Below are 12296 nucleotides of genomic sequence, written 5' to 3'. Positions count from 1 at the left end.
AACCGAATTCAGTTTCTCTCTCGAGATAACCAAATTCCTAAACCTAATAACCTAAAGTTGGAATCTCTTCCTAACGATTGATTCTTAAATTAGCATTAAGCTTTAATCCACCTCTATTAAGCTTTGTTAATTCTTAATCCAGCTAGTTAATTATCCTTATCTCTAAGCGATTATTAACCAGTTCTTGCTATTCAAAATTCCAATTGCCAAATGGACTTCTCAATCACACAAAGCAATCTAAACACACAATTCACAACGTCTCATGAATACTGCATTATCTTATTAATACTGAAAACAAGAATAATAGAAGACTAATCCAAATAATCCAACAATATAATACTAAGCCAACATAGTAAAGAAATCCCAATGGATTTAATCAATCTAGCTAATCATGTTCATTATCAGAATCCACAAGAATACAATTACAATAAAGAGTAAAGGTAGAGAAAACCCGATTACACCCTTGGATGAGAGTAAACAGCCCCAATTCCTCTTGCTCAATCTTGAATCGATCCTTGTTCCCCTTGCTCGATTTGAAAACCAATCAACGAACCTCGCCCAATCTTCAATCCTTGAAGGGAATCCGATTGAAACCTTGATCCAAGTCTCCTTTTCCCTTAGTTTCAGCTTAGAAAACCCTTAGGGAGAGAAAAATTAGGGTTTGAGATGTTCTCCCCCACTCACTTTTCTTTCTTCCTCTCTTAATTCTTTTATCTAATTCCCCCTGTAACCGCCAACACGTCCGTGTTCCTGGCCGTGTTGGGAACACAGTTTGGTGTTCCTGGCCGTGTTACTCTCTATGGCCGTGCTCCATAAGATCTACTTCTTTTTTGATGTCCAACACGGCCGTGTTGGTGCACGTGTTGGGAACACGGCCAGTGTTGAAACCAACACGGCCCTGTTCAGCTTGTTCATGCTCGTAATTAGCTTGTTTCGGCAGCTTTGACGTCCAATTATGCTCCAATTCTTCCCTTTGTCATCCTTTAACTTCTTTTGGACCTAATGCACACAAACAGACGCATAGGGTGAGTGTTGGGACTAATTCACATCCAAATGTCCATAAAATCAATCTTAAAAACCCCATTTAGATGTGTATATTTTATGCACATCAAACCCATAACTTGATTTCCTGCAAGGTAGAAAATAAAAGAATTATGCTCACTAACCTCAAGTATTTGGTTGCATGCCGTTCTAATAGTGCAAAAGCTCTCATTCCATAAGAAGAAGAAACTAGAAGCTAAATATGAATCAATAAATAAAGAAAGATGAATAAACTAAAGTCAATCAAGAACTATAGAGGAGTTAACTGGCCAAAAACTTTCGCGTGGGCAATACCTAATTACACTTCGGCCCAAATTACTTCATTATATGCATCCTAAACATTAAAATGTGCACATTCCCACTTAGATTAATTAAAAGCAACATGTTTTCTTGATAAGAACCCATCTACCACCTAAGGGAGCACCTAAAAGAGCACCTATGGGAGTTTGGGCCTAATTACCTTTAGTTTATTCATCTTTCTTTATTTATTGATTCATATTTAGCTTCTAGTTTCTTCTTCTTATAGAATGAGGGCTTTCGCACTATTAGAAGGGCATGCAACCAAATACTTGAGGTTAGTGAGCATAATTCTTTTATTTTCTACCTAGCAGGAAATCAAGTTATGGGTTTGATGTGCGTAAAATACACACATCTAAATGGGGTTTTTAAGATTGATTTTATGGACATTTAGATGTGAATTGGTACCAACACTCACCCTATGCGTCTGTTTCTATGCATTAGGTCCAAAAGAAGTCAAAGGATGATAAAGGGAAGAATTGGAGAATAATTGGACGCCGAAGCTGCCGAAACAAGGTAAGTACGAGCAAGAGGAAGCTGAACATGGCCATGCTGGTTTCAACACTGGCCATTTTCCCAAGACGTGCACCAACACAGCCGTGTTGGTGCTTCAAACATCAAAGAAATAGAAGTTTTAGGGAGCACGGCCACAGAGAGTAACACGGGCATCAACACCAGCCAGTGTTGGGAACACGGCCGTTATGGCGGCGACAGGGGGAATTAGTTAAAAGAAAGAAGAGAGGAAAGAAAAAAGGAGAGCGGGGGAGAACGTCCCAAACCCTAATGTTTCTCTCTCTAAGGGTTTTCTGAGATGGAACCAAGGGAAAGGAGACTTGGATCAAGGTTTCAAGCGGATTCCCTTCAAAGATTGAAGATTGGGCAAGGTTCGTTGATTGGTTTTCAAATCAAGCAAGAGGAATAAGAATCGATTCTATTGGAGCAAAAGGATTTGGGGCTGTTTACTCTCATCCAACAGTGTAATCGGGTTTTCTCTACCTTTACTCATTGTTGTAATTAAATTCTTGTGTATTCTGATAATGAACATGATTAGCTAGGAAGAGATTCCAACTTTAGGTTATTAGATTTAGGAATTCGGTTATCTCGAAAGAGAAACCGAATTCGGTTATCTCAAAAGAGAAACCGAATTCGGTTAAGAATTCATCCAAGGGTAGCATAATTAGACTCACCAATCCTTTATCTTTTGTTTGATTGCCAACTAGTTTAGGTTCCCTTTGGGTTTGCTCTCTTGCCTTCGTTATTTTAGTTATCAATTACTCTTGCATCTCCCTTAGAACTTAGCTTGTAGCTATTAGTTAGTTTAGAAATTATTCATCATTCATTTTAGGTTAATATAACAAAGCACAAAGGAGTAACTCTGGGCTTTCACTTTCCCGAGGAATACGACCTTGATACTCGCCATTAGTGCTAGACTGCATCGATAGGTACACTACCTTAGATTGTAGCTAACACAAGTAGCTCGCATCAAGTTTTTGGTGCCGTTGCCGGGGAATGTTTAAAAACTAGAGTGAAATTTGCTATTTGTTAATTTAGCCATTTTTTTATTTATATTTACTTATGTTTTGTTTGTACATATTTGTTTAGTTAAGTTTATGATTCAGATAGCGGATGATAAGGAGGTTCAATGCTAAACTCTTTGTATGACACGTTGGAAAATGGGATCAGGAACCAAAAGAGTGCTAAAGATTAGGATACCCGTGCATCTTTAGAAGCTCGAGTGGAATCATTTTGCAGGGCTACGGATCAACTCTCCACTCCTATTCTTTCATCTCAAGTCTTTTGTGAATTTTGTTATGGTTTACATTTGAGTAATGATTGTCCATTGTATAGTGATGTTGCTCATTGTTCTTATAACTATGAACAGGTGAATTATACGGGAAGTTGGGCAAATGACTCGTATGGAAGCACCTACAATCAATAGTTGAGCATTCATTCACCCTTTTGATGGAGCTTAGATGGCCAAGAACCACCGAAATTTCAGCAGTCTAATCTTGCACCATCAACTCAAGGTGAAGAGTTAGTGTCAGAGGAGCTGATGATGAGGTTTATTGCAAGTCTTGAGGATAGATTCCAACAAACAGAGAGGATACTTGAAGATCAACAAGCCACGATTAAGAACATAGAGCATCAAGTAGGCTTGATCTTCAAGGTACTAGCTGAAGAGCAATTGGGAACTCCATCAAACACTACTGAATCCAAGGAACACTTTAGCGCCATCACTTTGCGTTCAGGTGAGAATTTTTCTGGTTTATCTACTATGTTTGACGATGATGCTTCTGTGCTGGACGATTTCTTGAATATTTGGGGGTGCCTCGATTCTCAGCATTCCCTCTTTTCTCCAAAAGATTTGTTTGCTATCATTCAGAAAATGATATCAATACTCAATCAACTAATTTTCTTTCTTCACATTTGTCCAAACATTGGATAGGTGCCTTTGATTGCCACTTCCGCGTGCTTTAAATCAACGCTCGTGTTTATGCTCACTAAAGAAAACTAAACCATCATACGAGACATAGAGTAGTAAGTGACAAACAAAAGAAATGAGCGAATGAGAGTATAGGTAGGATGTGTATCCGATAAGGAAAGAAATCACAGTTCTTTATTCTCCTCCATGGCTAAGTGTATGGATGAAATCGAATTGATTTAAACAAAAAGGTAGACAAAGAAGACAAAAGAAAGGAATGACGTCAGTGACAAGGCTAGGTTCGCTAGTTACGAGTCTTCATAAGTCCACAAAGTTCTTGAAAAGACCCATAACTTAATTCTCTACAAGGTAGAATATTGAAATAATATGCTCACTAGACTCAAATATTCAGTTGCATGCATTTTTCATAGTGTGATAGCTCTCATTCTATAAGAAGAAGAAACTAGAAGCTAAATATGAATAAATAAATGAAGAAAGATGAATAACTAAAGTCAAATCATGAACTGGAGAGGAGTTGAGTGGCCAACAACTTTTGTAGTCTCAAATCTTATGAGCTAACTTAATGAAAAAAGAAGAAATTAATATGGGCCTACTTAATAATACTTTGAACAAATTACTTCATTATATGCATCCCAAACATAAAAAAATATATGCATTCCCGCTTGGACTAATCAAAAGCAACATGATTTCTCGATTACGCGTGTGGATTTACCTTTCATCTTACTTGATCATCAAGTCATGCTCGAATGCCATCATCAAAGCTTGTCAATTACCTTTCCATGATTCCTTAATGAAAACAAGGAAAAATTCGCGTGGATGTACGTAATGACAGTCCAACCCAATATACTTCATTATATGGCTCCCAATTATAAAAATATGCACATTCTCGCTTGTTTTAATCGAAAGCAATATGATTTCTCACTTATACGGGTGGATTTCTATCTTGTGCTGCTTAATCACCAAGTCCCGACCCAATGCCCCAATCAAGCTGGTCAATTGCGTTCCCATAATTCCTTAATGAAAACATGGGAAAACTAACGTGGGCATACCTAATAACACTTTGGCCCAATGCGCTTCATTATATGCCTCATAAACATCAAGGCACGCTCATTCCCATTTGGATTAATTGAAAGCAACATGATTTCTTTCTTACGTGTGCAAATTTACATCTCATGAAGCTTGATCATCAACTTGATACCCAATGCTACTAGTCAAGTTTGCCAAATGTGTTCATATGATTCTTTATGCCAATCCTTATGTCATTAGGAGTTCTCATGCCTAAAGGAACAAGGAATGATGGAGCCCCTAATGGTGCAAATCTTGAATCGAAATATTTGGTCGTGCCTCCATTGTCGTCATTCCCTATTTCCTCCAAAACAATCGTCTGCGTTCATTCAGAGAATGATATCAATACTTGATCAACTAATTTTAGTTCTTTGCATTTGCCCAACCATTGGATTGATGCCTATGATTGCCGCTTCCACGTGCTTTCACTCAGGACTCGTGTTTATGCTCCCCAAATAAAACAAAATCATCATACTATACAAAGACAAGAAAGAGAGGCATAAAAGAGACGAACAAAATGATTACATAGATTTTCATATTTGGTAAGGATAGAACAAAAGTTCTTTGTTCTCTTCCATGCAGCTAAGCTTAAGAATCAAATCAAACTAATTTAAAAGCAAGGGTAAATAAAGAATACAAAAGAAAGGAAGGACGTGAGCGATAAGTCTATGTTCTCTAGTGCGAGTGTTGATAAGTCCACAAAGTTCTTGAAAGAACCCATAACTTAATTTTCCGCAAGGTACAAAACTGAAATAATATACTCACTAGCCTCAAGTATTCTATTGCATGTGGTTTTAATAGTCCAAAAACCCTCATTCCATATGAAGAAGAAACTAGAAGCTAAATATGAATATATAATAAAGAAAGATGAATAAACTAAAGTCAATTCAAGAACTGGAGAGGAGTTGACTGGTCAACAACTCTTGTAGTTATAAATTTTATGAACCAATCCTAATATCATCATGAAATACGAAATTAGAAATAAGGTTTCATTAAAACACCAACTGAATTCAAGACAAAGTCAATAACCTTATTTAAACTCAATATTCTACAAGAATCACATTTAAAGATCAAATTCTTTCAAGATTTGATTTTTTTTTTTACTTTTTTTTCTTTTTTTATTCGAATCTCAGAACAAGCTAAACATGAACAAGAAATGAATCAAATCACTTGGAAACTTAAAGAACATAATGAAACAACATTAAAGAAGGATAAGTAACCTGAAAGGAATGAGGCTAAAAGTAGTAAAATTGAGGGAGAAAAATCAAGGAGTGTTAAAGATACAAAAGAAAATGAGGTTCGGCCTAGAGAAAAAAATAAAGAAAAGGGGGAGCTTTTTGGCTAGAGAAAGTGAGGTAAGACGTGCATTTCACTCAAGTAAATTGTTGTTTGTAGTTACTTATAAAGATGTTTACTTGAACATTATTGAACTTGGTCTTTTCTTATCGATTACATTTGCTAACCTTTTGCAGGAATTTGCTGATGTCTTTCCCGAGGAGATGCCAAGTGGTTTACCACCTTAAAAAGGGATTGAGCATCAAATAGACTTCAGATCAGGGGCTACCATACCAAATAGACCAGCCTATAGAAGTAATCCAGAGGAGACAAATGAGCTTTAAAGGTAAATGGATGAATTAATGTCTAAAGGTTGTGTGTGAGAGAGCTTAAGTCCTTGTGTTGTTCTGGTCATTTTGGTTCCAAAGAAGGATGGCACTTGAAGAATGTGTGTGGAATGTATGCAAAATGATATGAACCAAACTAGCACAATGGATCCTACTCCAATGAGAAATCTTAATGATGTAAATCCTACTAGTTCAAGGAATCCTAATCCAACAAGGAGTCCTAACTCAACTAGGAATCTTAATCTAGTAATGAGTCCTGATAATATTAGGAGTTCAAGCAACGAAAAGAATCCTAATTCAGCTAAGAATCCTAATTCAACTAGGAGTCCTAGTTTGATTCAAATTACAAGTCAATGAACTTATCAAAGACATTTGGGCTAAGTAAATATCAAGGCTTGAAGAATTAGATTGAATTTCAAGACTCATTAATCTAATTCAATTTATCGGGCCTGAATAAATCAAATTGGGCTTAAGAAGACCAAAAGAAACTGAATTGGAGCATATGAAGACTTTGGACCTAACTTGGCTTATGTTTTCAGGCCTATCTATATGACTTATGTAAATTAGGGTTTTATAGCTTATTATGGGCGACAAAAAATGTATTTTAACCTAATTAGGACTTTATTTAAGTTATCTTTTTTAGTTAAAAAGGTTATCTTTATCCTATATGAGATGTAAATCCTTATTAGTTAAGATTTAGGGTTATCTAAGGCCTATATAAGGCTAATACGAATTTTGATATAATTAAGTTAAAGTTGAATGATAATTGGTATTGTTACCTTAAACCTTGTTTGCTTTGTCTTTCTATTCTTATTTGAATGCAAATCTTACTTATCAAGGAGTTGATATATCCTTGTGGTGTACTTGGAATTAGGGCTCAAAGGACTTAGTTTTCCTTAGGTTATAATTCTTGATAATCCTTCTAAGTAATCTATTTTCTAACCTTTCTTAGGGGATGAACCAAATTAGTTCTTAGGGTGTTCATGTTAATGTGTCGGGCGTCCCATATCAAGCCAGCTTGACAAAAATAAGTAGAAATTCGTGTGAGTCCACCTAATAAAAATTCGACCCAAAATAACATCATTATATGCATCCCAAACATTAAAATGCTCACATTCCCACTTGTATTGTGATTGGATTAATTGAAAACAAAATGACTTCCCCCTTACGCGCGTAGATTTACGTCTCTTCCTGTTTTATCATCAAGCTAAGCCTAATGCCACCGGTCAAGTTTATCAATTGTGTTCGCATGATTCCTTACGCTAATCTCTATGTTATCAGGAGTCCTTGTGCAAGTGGGAATGTGTATATTTTTTTTATGTTTGGGACGCATATAATGAAGTAATTTTTCCATAGTGTTATTAGACAAACCCACGTGTTCTCCTTTTTCCGTTAAGCTAGGTCATAAAATTTAGGACTACGAGAGTTGTTGGCCAGTTAATTCCTCTCTAGTTCTTGATTTGACTTTAGTTTATTAATTTGTTTTTTCTTATTTATTCATATTTAGCTTCTAGTTTCTTCTTCTTATGGAATGAGGGCTTCCACATCATTAAAATCGCATGCAACCAAATATTTGAGCCTAGTAAGTATATTATTTTAGTTTTCTACCTTGCGCAGATTAAGTTATGGGTTCTTTCAAGAACTTTGTGGACTTATGAAGACTCGCACTAGTGAACCTAGACTTATTATTACGTTCTTAAATGATCCTTTTGAAAACTTTTGTAAAGTATTTAGAATTTCTCACAATTTCTCATCTCCTAGAACACAATAATACAATGGAGTTGTGGAAAGAAAAAGTATTACACTAGTGGAAATGGCTAGGACACTAGTGGAAAGCCATAACAGCAGAGAAATATTTTCTTAGATGTTGCACATTGTATGAGATATATTGTTTCTCTAACATTGTAGAGCATATGATCTTAGTTTTTATTATTGCTCTTCTCTCTACTTTTAATTTATTGTCCTAATGTAAAGCAAGTGTCACAATCTAAAAGATTTATATTCTTTTTGTAATGTATAAATACAAGTGAAAGATTTTTTGTTATCAATTATGCTATAATTAATTATTCTTTCATTATCAAGTTTTTATATTTATGATATTGGTTAAATATTCTTGGATGAGTTATTGAGATAAAAGATTATTATTAATTTGTTAATGGTTTATATTAAACTTGATAATGCAACGAAATTTATAAAATAAATTGAAATGCTCCTTCTAGATAGATAAAAGCTAGCTAATCAATTGTTGCTCCTTAATAATTATTGTCCAAGCCTTGATATCATTGTTAACATTAAAGGTGCATATATGAATAGACCAAACTTACCTTTATCTTCTCATTTGTTATAGTCCAGCTTTTTGGTGTATTTTTTATCTTAACATTTGTCTTTATATTTTTTAGTTGGTGGTTTTAACATGGAGAAGACCTATTTGCCTTGAACTTATTAACTAGAATATGAAATAGTACAATGTAGTAGGATACTTCTAGAATGAAGGAAACTTCACAATACAGTTGACTAGATTATTGGCTTGTCAGAATGGCTCCAAATTATTTTATTTTATTCTATTTTATTTTTTTATGCAGTTAACTAAAAACTTATGTTGATGGTTAATCAATTGAAGACTTATGTTGATGTTTAGTGAAGTAAAGTAAGAAGTGTAGAATATTTGTTGATTTGTAAAACAATGGCACATAGCTTTGGTGCTTCTCAATCTTCTGATATCTAGAAAGGTGTCTTCGTGAATTAAAAGAATGTAGCTTGTTCTTTGGACAGTCTTCTTGTGTCAATTATCCTTTGACGAACTTGGGCATGTGGCTGCCTTACTGTTGATATTTTATTTTCTTATTATGTTGTTGCCTTCTATGTACTAACAAGACACAAGGTTCAAGCAAGCATGTACCATTAAGCCCAGTGCATGTTCTCTCCCTCTCCCCCTTGCTCTTTTGTTCTTCTTCTACTACATCATTGTAATACTCAAAATTTTAATTTTAATAATAATAATAACTAATAAGGATTTTAAATGTTAGATAAATATTTAAGGAATTATTAACCCATATTTAGTAAGTTTAATTAGATAAAAATTTGCTAAGCGAATTATATAAAATGTGATTTACTTCGTGTAAGTACCACCCTTGTATTTACTTAGTATGTATAAGAATAATTAAATTTGCTTAATTGGAGGCTATAAAAATAATTATTTATGAAGAAATTATTTGGAAGAAAGGTAATTTTAATTAGCAAGATGGTATTGGATTTAATTGAAAAATAGTCAACAAATTGATTATTTAAGTTAATTAAGTATTAGGATTAATTTGACAATTAATTATGAGATAAGGCCTAAAAATATAGTTGCATTAATATGGGGTTTAAGTGAGAATTTTTATGGTTGGTATTTTTTTAATTAAATATGTCAGTAAGGGCATTTTAGTAATATTATCATTAAAAGCAAGGGTAAATAACTCTCTATTTTTAATAATTTAATTTGGCTCAAAATAAGCAGGTAGGGGCTTAATTGAATACTAAAGAAAAACTGAAAGATTAAACAAGAATTTACAGGGGGGAAATAGCTAATAATTAAAGAATGTAGGGACTAAGTTGCGATAAGAAAAAGAAAGAAAAGAAAGAAGAAAGGAAAAAGGAGGAAGAAGAAGGAGGAGGAGAAGAAGCTTGCTTCAGCCATCAATGATGGATGGTGGAGGAGTTTGTCCGAGGCGTGATGGCGACAACTGGTGGAAGAGGAGAGGCCGATGAACACTGCAGCAGCACCGACGGCAGTGATCATCGACGGCAGATGGCAGAATTCAGCAAGAAAAAGGCAGAATTTCATGACATCGTTCATGGGGTTCTCGGTGACCTTTTACGGCATTCTTAGGCTCAAAATAATCAACAACTAGGCTTTCTTTTCCACCCATCGTCACCCCTTGAGGCTGCCGGAATTGCAAAATCCGGCGAGGTAAAGAGTATAGGGGCAGTTCGGATTTTTAACTTTTCTGACTAGTGCCATTGAGCTTTCGAAGATCATAGGACACATTCAGACTCTCCTCTTCACAAGCTTTCCAATGACGCAGATTTTGCGGCGATCGGACTCCATTTGAAAATCAACGGTCGAAACTATCCGTGATTTTTCCGAATGATATATATATATAGTATTAAAACAGCCCAACATTTCACTAAAAGATCTCTAGCTGGATGCTAGCAAACATTCCATAACTTGCTACAGACGAAATTCAAATATAATATGCCAGGGACACCACTCCGGAGAGTCTAGAATTTTAAATAATTCAATATACAAAAGTAAAAAATTAATTACAATAAGCCCGAAGGAGAAGAAATTTGGGCTGTCAAACGAAAGACGACAGAGAACCTAACTATCACCTGAAAATTTAAAATTAAGACTGTCAGTGATATGCATTGTGTTACACATGTTTATATGCCCAATTACTTCTATTTTTGTGCATAGTTATCTTGTTTTATGCTAGAATCACCTGTGTTTTGGTTCCTTTCATGTTTTAGGTGATCATTGATGGAAATTATCAGTATTTGAGGGAGATACGTGCGAATATGGATCAGAATCCATCAAGATTGAGCAAAGGCTAGCATTTCAAGGTTGAACACGGCTTGGACTTTGACCGTGCTAAACCGTTGACATTTTAACCTAAAAGGTGACCTTTCGGCACAGCTTCCGAGGTCACCACGGTCTCCATCACGGCCTGGGGTGCCTCAGCACAGGTGAGGGCATGGTTAGGGAGAAAAGGCTGATTTTTGGGAGTCAAAGGTCCAGCATGGCCTTGACTCCGCCCGTGCTGACTAGCATGGTCTTGACCATGGCCGTGCTGGGACATTTATATAGGCAAAATCGATTTCTTTTGCTAGGGTTCAGTTTTCTAACTTTAGATCTCACATACGCGTGTGAGCTACCCTTTTTTCAGACTTCGATATTCGACTTTAAGAGACTATTCCACATATTGAAGGATGGATTTCATTGGTTCAAGCATCACATTAAAGATTAAGAGTGGATTTGGAGGCATTCAAGAGGCAATTCGAGGTTCATTATTCAAATTTAGAAATTTAGGAATGTTCATATGACTTGAAGAAGAAGGGTGCACATGTTGTCAATTTTCTTTTCTGTATTTGTTCCTCATTTTGTGTTATTCGTTAGCATGAGTAGTTGGAACTGTTGAACCCATTGGGGTTCCTTTGTTTGTTAGATTGCACTTCATGTTTATGATATTTTTTATTATCAATGCTTGTATTCTTCTTGCTTTCAGTATTAATAAGATATCACATTATTCATGAGACGTTGTGAGCTGTGTTACTCAGATTGCTTTTCGTAATTAAGAAATTCATTTAGTAGTTGGAAAGTTGAATAGCAAGAATTGGTTAATGATCACTTAGAGATAAGGGTAATTAACTAGCCGGATTAAGAATTAACAACTCTTAATAGCAGTGGATTAATCTTAAGGCTAACCTAAAATCAATCGTAGGAAGAGATTCTGTCGTTTAGGTTCTTAGGTTTAGGAATTCGGTGCTCTCGAGAGGGAACTCGAATTCAATTTAGAATCCGCTTATAGGTAATCACAATTGGTAATCAATCTAATTTGTACCTTCACTAAAATCCAACTAGCTTAGGTCCCTTTAGGTTTGCTTTCTTCCTTTGATTGTTTCACTAAACCTTTATAGATTGCTTGACATTTAGCTAATCACTTAGCTTGCATCTAGTCATGAAATAATAACTTCGTCAATTTTATTTAAGGTTAGATAGCATAAGACACTAGAGTAGTTCTAGGATCATCCTTTCCCGAGAATACGACCTTGATACTCGCCATTAG

This window comes from Ricinus communis, chromosome 1 (assembly GCF_019578655.1).
Source record: "Ricinus communis isolate WT05 ecotype wild-type chromosome 1, ASM1957865v1, whole genome shotgun sequence".
In the NCBI taxonomy this organism is placed as follows: Eukaryota; Viridiplantae; Streptophyta; class Magnoliopsida; order Malpighiales; family Euphorbiaceae; genus Ricinus; species Ricinus communis.
The sequence above is the reverse complement of the archived record's forward strand: the minus strand, read 5'-3'. Positions refer to the sequence as shown.